Source organism: Callorhinus ursinus, unplaced genomic scaffold (assembly GCF_003265705.2).
Source record: "Callorhinus ursinus isolate GAN/ISIS: 27379988/994484 unplaced genomic scaffold, GSC_fseal_2.0 scaffold1, whole genome shotgun sequence".
NCBI classification, from domain to species: domain Eukaryota; kingdom Metazoa; phylum Chordata; class Mammalia; order Carnivora; family Otariidae; genus Callorhinus; species Callorhinus ursinus.
This window is the reverse complement of record NW_027397063.1, coordinates 68326790-68340985: the sequence shown is the minus strand read 5'-3', so window position 1 is coordinate 68340985 and position 14196 is coordinate 68326790. Positions and strand designations below refer to the sequence as shown.

The 14196-nt window shown below is 34.4% G+C and overlaps 1 protein-coding gene across 4 annotated transcripts in view; it reads left to right on the top strand.

Moving 5' to 3' along the window:
* The window catches only part of TP63 (tumor protein p63), a 229084-nt gene that overhangs the window by 22035 nt on the left and 192853 nt on the right, over positions 1-14196 (top strand). The window lies entirely within an intron of this gene.

The following is a 14196-nucleotide window of genomic DNA, read 5'->3' as shown; positions in this document are numbered from 1 at the left end:
TCAAAAGATAACCCAATACAGTTGTTGAAGTTTATACATGGGCCCTATTTGGGGCTTGGGTGTCATCTGTAAAAGGGCATCTCATTTCCATAGCATGGCGTTACTTGAGTGAGTGTATGTCCATTCAAAGCTAGTTCTCAAACTTGAAAGCTTAGAAACCTGATGTTTCAGCACAAGATCAATTTCTTGGTTAAGCAAATATTCTGAGATTGATATGTGAAAATGAGAAAGTCAGTGCGTTAACTCTTATAATGAGACCGTCTTATAATATGACTGTCTTGAATAAACTTCTGTTGACTGATAAGCATATTCTTTTCCTATAGACTTATTGCAGGGGATAGCAAATTAGATTCAGAATGTTGCTAGATGAATATGGCATAGCAGAAAAAAATGGAAGTAAATGGATGATTTGTTAACCCAGTCAATCCATCTCCATATAACTAACTCCATAAACGTACACACACTGAAAGAACATATAAATACTCATATTCTTGGTCCAGAATATACAGGTGTCAGAATAGAGCTGGGGACCCAACAGAACGTACCTCTCTTCATATTTCTTAGACCTGACCAAGGACCAAGAAATTCTCTACTCCACTCTGACTAGCATATTCTTCCTTTAAATATGTTAATATGTTTGATCAGAGTTAACTCTAGTTTTGGCCTGAGATCATTTCTCTTTGGTAAAATTGCCAATGAGATCCACTATATTTTTGTTCACTCACAAAAGGCAATGAATTTTACATCTCAGTTTCTAAGCTGTCCCTAGTATACATAACTATTATGAACTATCTTATATAATTGTCCTAAAATTCTGCTCAGTAGTTATTTCCTAAGTTGAGACTGATTGAATTAAAATGAGTATCATTTTCTTTTTAAATCATGTTACCTGGGCACCTGGGTGGCTCAGCTGTTAAGCATCTGCCTTCGGCTCAGGTCATGATCCCGGGGTTCTGGGATCGAGTCCCCTGTCGGGCTCCCTGCTTGGCAGGAAGCCTGCTTCTCCCTCTCCCACTCCCCCTGCTTGTGTTCCTGCTCTCGCTATCTCTGTCTCTGTCAAATAAATAAATAAAACCTTAAAGAAATAAAAAATAAAAAATAAATCATGGTACCTGCTGGTCATGTTGCTGCTGTTACATTTGTAATAATAATACTCAAATAACTTAATTTTCCAGATGTCTCAGTTGAGTCTACCTAAAACTAGACCTTTTTGGATATATGGTAGGCAAGTTTCATGCGCTGTGATTATTAAGCAAAAATTCCTTTGAGTGTTTAATTTTCTTAAAGCTTTTGCCCTAAACCATGTTTCATTTATAATAAGATGCTTGTCTAGTTGTCTATAATATTTATATTTTTTAAGGGATTAAATCTAAACGGATTCTTAGTCTTTGTTATTTTAGCTCTGAAAGAGTGTGTTAGGGAGAAGCATCTCAAGTCTTTCATGTGGTCCTTTGTGCTCGGGGGAGAAATGGTTGAATTTCAGCCCACCCTCCACTAGGGCTGAAAAGATTAAAGAATCAGATGATGATTAGATCCTCTCTTTATGTGTGTTTATGTTATTCATAGTAAATGCTATAGACCTAATCCCTCATTTATTTGTGAGACAACTTTGTGCTTATTAGCTAAAGCTGGGAAAGTATGAGACCCATTTGCCAGCAAATGTCTTAAAGTACAAAACCAGTGGAAGTACCCCACTAAACATATGAAATAAATACTTAAGTAAAATAATGTTTTTTATTTAAAAAAATGTAATCATGCCAAAGAAACAGGTGACAAGTATCCATTTGTGACAAAATGAAATACAGATTTTAAAACGAAAATGTAGGGGGGGTGCCTGGGTGGCTCAGTTGTTAAGTGTCTGCCTTCGGCTCAGGTCATGATTCCAGGGTCCTGGGATCAAGCCCCACATCGGGCTACCTGCTCAGCAGAAAGCCTACTTCATCCTCTCCCACTCCCCCTCCTGTTGTTCCCTCTTTCACTGTGTCTCTCTCTGTCAAATAAATAAATAAAATCTTTAAAAAAATATGCGAAAATATGAAAGGACGTGAAAAGGAAGATATGTGAAAGGAAGATAAGTTGGATTTTCTTCTACATGTTATATGGCAAGAAAATCAGTTTAATCTTAGAATCAGTTTGTGATCATTTTGTTTACTGGCTTTGATATTAGAAACTAAAATTATCTGAGGTAACTACTTAGGGAATTTACTAAGAGGTAAAAAGTGTGCAAATTTTTTATGTGTATATATATATATTATACATATATATGCATATATGTATTATATATATATACATTTTAATTTAAGAAGTATTTTTGGCTGATTTTTTTTTTGTGGGACAGATATATTACTAATATTTACCTTGCAAGAGACTAAAGTTCTCATGCCAATGTTGTAATGCCTTCTTGTAAAAAATATTTTAAAAAAGCCCTAAAGGAATAACCAATAGAACAACTTGAGAAACCTAGAAATTACAAAGCCCTTTCCATATTTGCATCAATGACCTAGTTATTCAGAAATCTTTCTTGTAGTGAGATACCTCACACCACTGAGATTTCAACATAAAATTTCCTGGCCCAATTCTTTCGTGCCATGTCATCTTATTTTCCATTGTCACATGCCCTCAATGTAATTTTTGTTCAGCTTGATGAGCTGGAAGGGATCTTAATTGGGTTGGTGGAGAAAAGCCAAATTCTAGCTTTTGCATTCCACTGAGAACACCTGAGTGGGAAGATCCTGGGGCAGCTCTTGAACTGTAGCTCTTTGAAATGAATTTCATATGATTTCAAGCCTTGATCATCAGTTAGGAAAGAAATGCCATAGCTTATCTACTCAGGGACTCACAGAATTTGCAGAAGTGAAAGGAACACTAATAATATTTTTAAGAGCTATTTTTTGTCTATTGAAATGTAATTAAGTAGAAACTGAGACATCTGCTTATGTAAAATCTTTAAAAATTAGAGACTCTTGGTTTAACTCCCAACATGTAAGGATGTTAGAGGTTGTCACTCTTTCTCTTATGATAAATAAAGCTGGACAAAGCAAAAATCAATTATTTTTCTTGGACCCATCAATGAAGTGAACTTGCAGGACAAATGGCTACCATAAAACCTAAAAAGATAGGTTCATCCAGAGAGACACAGTAGAGATCTGCTTCACTGCAGTTAAAGCCATAAGGTGGCAGGAATGTTTAATTGGTAATATTGTTTAATTGCTGGAGGTTGTGTCAACTAGCTCAGCAGTGATAGACCCCTTGGAACTGAAGTCTTCCGGGAGACCCACACTTTCCTGGGTTTCTATCAGGAACCCCGCCAGGTTTTCAATATGGAGATTGAGTAAAATCCTCCCTTAAAGGGGAGGGGAAAAAGGAACCATTGTGAAATAAATGATTTTCTCCATAACACCACAAGAGGACTATTATCCAGAAGAAAAGACTTTGTTGGAGGCTCATCACTTGGGAATCTCTCACTCAGTGCCTATTCAGGCTTAATGTTTTAGTAAGGAGAAAAAGTAACATTGTTGACAGCATCAGGGTTTCAAGGAAATAGACCAGGAATACTGCAGTCTGAAAGGGAGTAGTGGTCAGGTCGAATAACACCACTTAGGTGGAGAAACACTAATAAAGACTACATGCCTATGATATAAACACACTGAAAGACTGAGATTTAATTGTAATATTATACAGCCTTTTCCTCTACAACATTGCACCACTCTAACAGCTTGAATCCAGTATAAGAAAAGCAGACTGCAACTGAAAGAGAGGCAAGGCACAGACTCTCATAAAAGAAAACCCAAAATCAAAAAAAAAGAAAAAAAAAGGAAATAAAAATAAGACCACTAGAGGAATTTGAAGTCTCTGACACTTATACCTATAACAAATTTTATTTTAGCCTGACTTCTAGCAGTATTGACATAAATTATCCCACTAAAAGTGAAATTATTTGTTTCTATCTTTCTGTTACATGTCCAGTTTTCAACAAATTTCCAACAATGTAAAAGGTAAAATCACAATATTAAAAACAAAACAATCATCAAGACCAGTCTCAGATATGATATAGGTGTTGGAATTATCCAATAGGAGATTAGTATGTTAAGGGCTCTAAGAGAAAAAGTCAAGACATGTGAGAACTGATGAATTATATTAGGAGAGAAATGGAAAATTTAAGAAGAAAAAGGAAATGATAGAATCAAGAATGTTACAACACTACAGTTTGTCCCAGATGTACAAGACTGGTTCAACATTCAAAAATTAACTAATGTAATCTATCACATTGTAGGCTAAATAAGAAAAATCACATGATCATATTAGCAGATGCAGAGAAAGCATTTGACAGAATCTAACACCCATTCATGATACAAACTCTCAGCAAACTAGGAATGCATGGTACTTTCTCAAATTGATTTAACAAAAAAATCTACAGACAACCTATTGCTAACATATTTAGTGATGAAAAACTGGAAGCCTGCCTGCTAAGATTAAAAACAGGCAAGGATTTCCCCTCTCACCATTGCTTTCAATATTTTATTTGAGGTCCTGATTATCACAGTGTAAGACAAGAAAAGGAAATTGAAAGTATACATCTGGGAAGGAAGATATAAAACTCTTTTGTTTGCAGATGATATCATTGTCTATGTGGGAAATACAAAAGAATCAATAAAAAACTTCTGGAACTAATAAGTAATTATAAACAAGGTCATAGGATAGAAGTTTAATGTACTCAAAAGTCAATTTCTTTCCTGTATACTAATTGTAAACAAGTGAAATTTGAAATTAAAAACATATTAGCACACAAAAAATAACTTCAGTATAAAGCTAACAAAATATGTACAGGATCTAGATGAGGACATGTATAAAACACTGATGAAAGAAACCAAAGTACAACTAAATGGAGAGTTATTCCATGTTTATGGATAGGAAGATTCAATATTGTCAAGATGTTAGTTCCTCCCAACCTGATCTATACATTCAATATGATCCATATAAAAATAGCAGGAAATTATTTTGATATTGAACAAACTGATTTTCAAGGTTATATGGAGAGGCAAAAGACCCAGAATAGTAAACACATTATCGAAGGAGAAAAACAAAGTTGGAGGACTGACAATACCCAAGTTCAAGACTCAGTATAAAGCTATAGTAATCAAGACAGTGTGGTATTGGTGAAACAACAGGTAAATCAATGAAACAGAATAGACAGCCCAGAAACAGACCCACATAAATATAGCCAACTGATCTTTTTTTAAAAAACGAAGTGTAGTTGACACACAATTTTACTGTAATTTCCATGATTCAACAAGTCTAAATGTTATGCTATTCTGACCACAAGTGTGGCTACCCTGTCACCATACAATGCTATTACAATAGCATTGTATGGTCAACTAATCTCTGACAAAGGTGAAAAGGTAATGCAAAGGAGCAAAATAGTCTTTTCAACAAATGGTGCTAGAACAAGTGAACAACCACATGCAAAAACAAAAACAAACAACAACAAAAAACACAGCTCGACACAGACCTTACATCTTTATAAAAATTAACTTTAAATGCATGCATCATAGACCTAAATATAAGACTCAAAACTATAAATCTCCTATAAAACAACAGGAGAAAATCTAGATGACCCTTGAATATGGGGATGACACATAGTCACAGACTATGAAAAAAATAATTGATAACCTAGATTCATTAAAAATATAACTCCTGCTCTGTGAAAGACCCTGTCAAAAAATGAGAAGACAAGCCACAGACTGGGGGAAAATATTTGCAAAAGACAGTTCTGGTAAAGGACTATTATCCAAAATACACAAACAGCTCATAAGGCTCAACAATAAGAAAATGAACAACTCAATTAAAAAGTGGGCAAAAGACCTAAATAGACACCTCCCCAAAGAAGATATACATATGGCAAATGAACGTATGAAAAGACACTCAACATATTATGGCATTATGGAATTGCAAATTAAAACAATGTGATACTACTGCACATCTATTAGAATGGCCAAAATCTAAAACACTAACAACACCAAATGGCAAGGATGTGAAGCAGCATGAACCCTTATTCATTGCTGAATAGAAATGCAAAATAGTATAGCCACTTTGGAAGACAGTTTGGCAGTTTTTAACAAAACTAAATATACTCTTAGAACATGATCCAGCAATTGTGCTCCTTTGTATTTTCTCAAATGAGTTGAAAACTTATGTTCATACAAAAACCTACATATGGATGTTTATAGCAGCCTTATTCATAAGTTTTCAAAAGCTGTAGGTAACCAAGGTCTCCTTCAATAGGTGAACTGATAAGTAAACTGGTATGTCCAAACAACGAAATGTTAGTGCTAAAAAGAAATGAACTATCAAGACATAAAGAGACATGGAAGAACCTTAAATGAATATTACTGAGTAAAAGAAACCAATCTGAAGAGCCTACATAATGTATGATCACAACTATATGACATTGTGTCAAAGACAAAACTATAGAAATAATAAAAGGATCAGTGATGGCCAGTGATTTTTGGGGAAGCGGGGGTGAATAGGCATAGCACAGAGGATTTTTAGGGGAGTAAAACTTTTTTGTATGATACTATAATAGTGGATACAGGTCATTATATAATATGTTATATATATATATATATATATATATATTCTATATTTGCCCAAATGCATAGAATGTGCAACACCAAGAGTGAACCCTCATATAAACTGTGTACTTTGGGCGATAATGAAATGTCACAAATGTACCACTCTGGCTGACCATGGTGGAAATTGTGCTTATGTTTGAGCAGGTGATACATGGAAAATATCTGTAGCTCTACTCAATTTTGCTATGTACCTAACACTGCTGTAAAAAATAACAAAATACTATAGCAAGAATGAAAATGTCTTTTATGGGTTCATCAGTAGACTCATCAATAATCCACAGCCATGGAAAGAAGCAGTAAACTGGAAAAGGAGTCAGCAGAGTCTTCCCAAACTGAAATGTAAAGAGGCAAAAAAGAATGAAAAAATAAACATCATCCAACAACAATATCAAAAATATAACATCCTTGTAAGTAGAATACCATAAAAAGAGAGAAGAGAGCAGAAGAAATATTTAGAGTAATAATGGTTGAGGACTTTCTCAAATTAATGAAACAAAGAGCTACAGATCTCAGAATCTCAGACCACAAGAAGCAGCGTAAACACCAACACCAAACACACAGGCATGCACGCGCACACACACACACACACACACGCACGCACCCTTCTAGGAATACCATATTTGAATTGTAGAAAAACAACGACAGAGAAAATCTTGAGAGAAGAAAGGGAAAGGGAGGGAATCACCTTACTTAATGGGAAACAAGGGTAAGAATTACAGCCGACTTCTAAAAATTATTCAGGCAAACAAAAAGAAAGGAGAATGAAATAATAAAAAGTACTGGGGGGGAAATCCCCACAAATGTACAATTCTACATCCAGTGAAATTATCCTTCAAAAGTGAAAGAAAAGACTTTTCAGACAAACAAAAACCAGGGGGATTTATTGCCATCAGACCTGACTGCAATAAATCTTCTAAGTCCTTATGGCAGAAGGAAAATAATATAGGTAAGATGCTTGAATAAAATTATCTTTCCTATATAAAAGAAGGAAGAGGATTGGAGAAAAAATAAATGAAAATAAAATAAAATTCTTTTTTTTAGGGTGGTGTGGGGAGAGAGAGAGAGAATGAATCTTAAGCGGGCTCCACACCCATGTGGAGCCCCCATTGAGGAGCCTTTGCAGGGCTTAATCTCATGACCCCAAGATCATGACCTGAGCTGAAATCAAGAGTCAGACGCTTAACCAACTGAACCATCCGGGTGCCCTAATTTTTTTTTTATTCTTAATTGCTCTAAAAGAAAACCATTGAAAACAATAATAATAACAACGTATTAGGTGATTAAAACATATAGCTAAGTGAAATAAATGACAGCAGTGTCCCAAGAGATGAGAAAGAGGAATCAGAAGACTTTTGTTATAATGTACCTACCCTATACATGAAGGAGTATAGTCTTATTTGAAGGTAGAATTAGATTAGTCAAAAACACATATTGTGAGCCATAGGACAAATGTTTAATTGTAACTGATACACAAAGAAAGGGTATAAAGTGGTATCATATAATATATACAATTAAAACCAAAGCATGCATAAAAAGGGGTAATGGTGGTGGGATCAAATAACAAACCCAGTGAATAAAAACCAGTTACAAACATGGTCAATATTAACCCACCTAAACCAATAATCACCTTAATGCAAATGGTCCAAATAAATCAATTAAAAGACAGAGATTGCCTAAATATATGTTGTCTGCAAGAAACTCACTTTAAATATAAAGACTCAGGTGAGTTATACTCAGAGTCATAGATTTTTAAAAGAATCACAATGACAAACTTTAAAACTAGAGGAGACCTTCAAGACTATCTCGTTATTGCCTCCCTATTTTCTAACAGAAAAATCACACTCCGTGATGCACCATTCCTTGACTAGGATAACACTGGAATCAGAGCTAGGTTGAGGAACGCTGATTCAGAATTTGAGACCTCTGGCCCTATCATGTATTCAAGATGCCATTTTTCAGTTTTCTTTTCTTTTGATCAAATATAAGTAAAATGGGATAAGACTTTACAATTTAGGCCTTTTCATTTAGTTTACAAAATATTTTAATGTTCCCAAGCTTTGCCCAGTTTTCTTTGTCTACTTTTATAATGAATGAAATAAAGATATGCTTTGTGTATAACGTTTAATAAAAACCTTACCCTTTTATGTATGTGCATGGTATAAGGCTACAAGTTTAATGAAAACAGGGGAGATGGCTGTGGGGGCCAGTCACGGTGTGCTGAAGCTAGCTCATACCCAGCTCAGAACACCTGGTCATGAAATCTTCAGTAATTCTGCAAACCAGTTGTTAAACACAGCCATTATTAAAAAATAAAGTATATGAGCTTATAACTAAGTAAATAATATTAAAGGTACATGCAATAAATAACCAAAACTCATCACTTCTTAATTATTTACCACATTTTACTATTATCTGTGCTCTCCAGGTTTACACTAATTGCATTTGTGTGGCAAAACTACTCATTTTGAAGAATGTGCTGCTACCCATCTCTTTGCAACTCTGCATTCCAAGACGTCATTCTCATGCTTAAAATCGGCCATGATGGGAGTGTTCACAGTATGGAAATTGACATATGCTAGAATTCAGGGATATTTTTTCCCCAGAAATCCAACTGTTAAACATGTACCAGCATACCACCGAGAATAGGGGAATTTCACAAATATCGATTGACCCCTGTTAGCCACATAGTCAAGCTTAGTTTGATATTATAATCTTGCATTTGTACCTGTTAAAGTGCTTTTGTACAGGATCAGGTCCCAGTTTGGTGTGTTCTGTGTAAAAATTCCAAACAGATTGGTGCCTAAGCAACATGACAAACTTTACTTGAGCAAGTAATGCTTGTAGCCATTGCAACTTGCTTGAAACTATGAGAGTGTAGGTCTGAGGGCGTAAGCCAATACGTTGAGGATGGCAGAGCAGGGAGAAGAGAACTCCAGTCTTTGATGGTGCTATTGAACCACTGAATTAATTCTGAGATCATACTTCAGACATCTTGTTGTATGAAAAATATTTTAAAGCCACTTTTAATTGGAGTGTCTATTACTTGCAGCAGAAAGTAACCTACCTAATACACCAATTACCCTTTTTATAGATAAAAGTCAGCTATGTCTACAGCCAAGACATGAAAGTTCACTTAAGGTCTTATTAGCACTTCTATTTTAAAAGCATGTCTTTTTTATTTTTAATTTTAAGTTCAATTTTGACTTAATAATAGCCTCCAGTATATGAAAGTGTTATTTGAACATAGGTTCTTTATGTGAAACATAACCAGAAAGAAACTTGAAGTATGAACACTCCAAATACATATTTATATAATTTTGAGAACTAAGGACTATGATGAATATCTGATCTCTAACTTGAAATAAATATAGTTCTCCTTAGCAAAGGAAGTAACAACGGTGGCCCATTATTCAAATATTTACTAGGCCTTTCTTATTTTTGGAGGTTGTTTATAGCCATAACATATTTATCAAATATATTATCAGTAAGCCTGCATCTAATTATAAGCTGATGAGTATCATTTAATTAAACATCATTTGTCCAAATCCTTGAGAATTCTAATAATTATAAAAACACCTAGTGATCTGATTTTATGCTATTAAAGTTGTAACCCTTTAACAGAGAAATTCCATTTGGGTTGAATAAGGACGAAGTATACACTACTATAACTCAAAACCCCTAAGGAGTGTTACACGGAAGTAACAGGATGTAATTCCTTCTATGGGAGAGACAAAGAGTAGTGAAATAGATTTCTATGGTAAGTATGATGTTGCATACTGTAATGAAAACAATAAAATTGGAAGTGTTCAAAATCAACCTACGGTCTGAATTTCAACATTCTAGAGAAATAGAGAAGAGAGTTAAGAATATTAAAAATTATTCAGAATAGGTAAACAGAATAGTAATAGATGATGCAATATTGGTTAATCTGCTTGATTTGCCTTGTGGGATGTTAAGGATCTGGAGGGCAGCTGAAGAAATCCTTTGCAGCTGCTAAAGAGGAGAATAGAATGATGCATTATCCTAAGTTCAAGCTTATTCCATATGGGTAGTTCTCAGGTAACATATTTTACTATAATCCTATAACTGGCTCAGTGTATATTAACAGGTAAAATGTTTTTATATGTTTACTCTGTCACGTGAATTTGCAAAAAAAAGTGGATTTGGTATTTTAAAATGACAATAAAAGAACTTATACTTGCGATCATATGTTAACACTATAATATTAAACAAATATATAAGAAAACTGTTTGAAGGCACTGAACAACAAATAGCAGAAGCCTGAAATCCTTGGAAGAAAAACTCAAATGTGTGTTCCACGATTGTCCTGGTTCTCTGCCTGGGATCAATTTTCTAAACTGTGGCAGCGAACTGTAGCCTGAGCAAAGCACAGAGGTCCTGCTGAAGTTAGAGCAGAGAGCAGAATTAAAAGTTGCTGAAACAGCTGGAATCTATAGGAGAGCACACCAGGAGGGTAGAGTTGGGCTGAGTGGGGAATCCTAGAACTTGCTTCTATCAAGTCTCTGGCTGAGAGCTGAGCTTCTCGAGTGCAGGAAGAGACTGTGGGAAGCTTACAAGCAAGCATATGCTACAGAGATGAGAGTAGAACAGAGAGACTGAAGGGTGTGCACTTTTGGGAGACATGGATGTCCCATACCCAGCCAGGGTGAAGAAATCTTGTTGATATCCTGAGCTGTCAGCTGAGACATCAGAAAGACCATGCATTAAAAATATGGATCACAGGGGCACTAGCTCAGTCAGTAGAGCATGTGACTTGATCTCAAGGTTGTAAGTTCAAGCCCTACACTGGGTGTAGAGATTACTTAAAAATAAAATCTTAAAAAAAAAAGAAAAAGAATATGGCTCATGCCCTAGAGCAGACATCAGGATACCGTAAAGGGCCACAGAGTAAATATTTTAGGGTCTCTGGTCCATAAGCTCTCTGTTACTTTCATGGTGTAAAAGCATCTATACAAACACATAAATGAATGTGTGTCCGTGTTCCAGTAAAACTTTATTTACAGAAGAGCCAGGTATGGGGCCAGCCTTGACTCAGACAGATAGTAGTTTCCTAACTCCTACCTTTAGAGTAAGGCCTCCTCCGTACCACTTTTAAATCCTAAAACTAAGTTTTGGTAATAGCCACAGAAGATGCAGGACCTAGATGTTAAGTATCACCAAGTTAGGGGGACTTAAGAAATATTTTAGACTTTACACAGGTATGTCCCAATAAGCATAAAACTAAGCGAATACAATTTCAAGGTAAATAGTAATTGAACTGCTTTTCTGAACAAAAATCCACAGTCTTTAGAGAAACATAACAAAATCTAGCGTATTTAAAACATATCGTCCAAACTGCCCAACATAAAATAACATAATTACAAAACAGGCAAAAAAAAAAAAAGTCAATATAAAGAGATGAGCTAGCTCTAGAGTTTGATTTAACAAATAAAAATTTTAAGGAAGTTATTATGAATAATCTCAAGGGCTAAAAGGAGAAAATACAGTCTTAATGATAGACAGATGAAGAGTCTAAGTAGAGAAATGAAAAAATATAAAAGGAAATAAAATAGCAAATCTGTAATTAAAATATACAAAAATCTGAAATTTTTAAAATCCACAACATGAGCTTCACAGAAGACTAGAAACAGGGGAAGAAAGTGTCAGTGGTCTCGAAGCAAATAGAGATTATTCAATATGAGGGAAGAAAGAGGTTGAAGAAAAATGAACAGCACCTTAAAGTCATATGGGACAATATTATAGGATATTACAAATGTTTACTTGATAATCTAGAAGAAAAAGGAAGTAAGAATTGATGGAGAATGTACTTAAGTAATAGTACTTAAGTAAGTAATAGCTAATATTCCCCAAATTTTATGAAAGACACAATTTACAAATCCTTAAGAAACCCAGAAAACACTAAGCAGAAACATAAAAAGAAAAACCACATGTAGGCATATCATAAATACATTTCTAAAAGCCAAAAACAAAGAAAAACCTTGAAAGTCAACAGAGAAAGTAGAAAAACTTTATTCAGGGAAAAAACAATGCAAATTATGGCTGGTTTCTTATTAGTAAAATGGAATCCAAAAGACAATGGAATGTTGTCTTTTAAATACCCAAACAACCATGAAAGACTATGGACTCTGAGAAACAAACTGAGGGTTCTAGAGGGGAGGGGGGTGGGGGGATGGGTTAGCCTGGTGATGGATATTAAAGAGGGCACATTCTGCATGGAGCACTGGGTGTTAGATGCAAACAATGAATCAGGGAAAACTACATCAAAAACTAATGATGTAATGTATGGTGATTAACATAACATAATAATAATAATAAAAAACAGGTAACAGAAAAAATAAATAAATACCCAAACAAAAACACTAAAAATTGACAACAAAAAATCCCTATTAAAGCAGGATTCTATATCCCATGAAAATATCTTTGAAAAACAATGGTGAAATGAAGACATTAAAAAAAAAAAAATGTTGGGAATTTGTTGTTAGCAAGCCTGCACTAACAACATAAAACATTAAAAGGAAATTCTTTAAGCCAAAATAATATTAAACTGGATAGGAATTCAAATATAGTACATGAGAAATAAAAAAAAGAGCACCAGAAAAAAATAAATAGTATAGCAATGCAGTCAAAATAGTACAGAGGGAAATTTATATATTAAACATCTATATTAGGGAGAAATGGATTAAAATAATGATGTAAGTTCCTGCATTAAGATGATAGGAAAAAAAGAGCAAATTAAAGCCTAAGTAAAAGGAAAACAAAAAGACACAAGCAGAAATTAACAGAGAAATTAAAGCCAACAGTTGGTTCTTTGTATAGCATTAATAAAAATTATGAAACCTCTAGCAAGACTAATCAAGAAAAAAAGAAAGAAAAAACTCACAAACCCCAATAGCAAGAGTAAAAGAAAGAGTATCACAACAGATGCTGAAGAAAACAAAGGGTAATATGGGAATATTATAAACACCTTTATGCGAATTAATTTAAGAGCTTAATTGAAATTCACATATTCCTTGAAAAATATAATTTACCAAAATTTACTCATTGAGATATAAATATTTGAATAACTCTAAATTATTAAATAAATTGAATTTGTTATCAAAGGCCTTCACACACAGAAAACTCTAGGCCCAGATAGTTTCAGTGGTGAATCCAGTCAAACAGTTAAGCAAGAAATACCAGTCTTATATAAATTCTTTCAAAATACAGAGGAGGAGAGAACTTCCCGCAACTAATTTAAGAAGTCACCATATTCCTGGTGCTGAAATGTGGTAAAGACATTACGAAAAAGAGAAAATTTCTCACCAATATCTCTCATGAACATAGATGCAAACATACTAACAAAAATATTAGCATATCAAATCTAGCAGTAGATAAACTAATAGCATATAATGACTTAAGTTTTACCCTAGAAATGCTGTTTGTTTATTTTTTTTATAATTAGTTTCAGAGGTAGAGTTTAGCCGTTCCTCAGTTACATATAACACCGAGTGCTCATTCCATCACGTGCCCTCCTTAATGCCCATCACCCAGTTACCCCATCCCC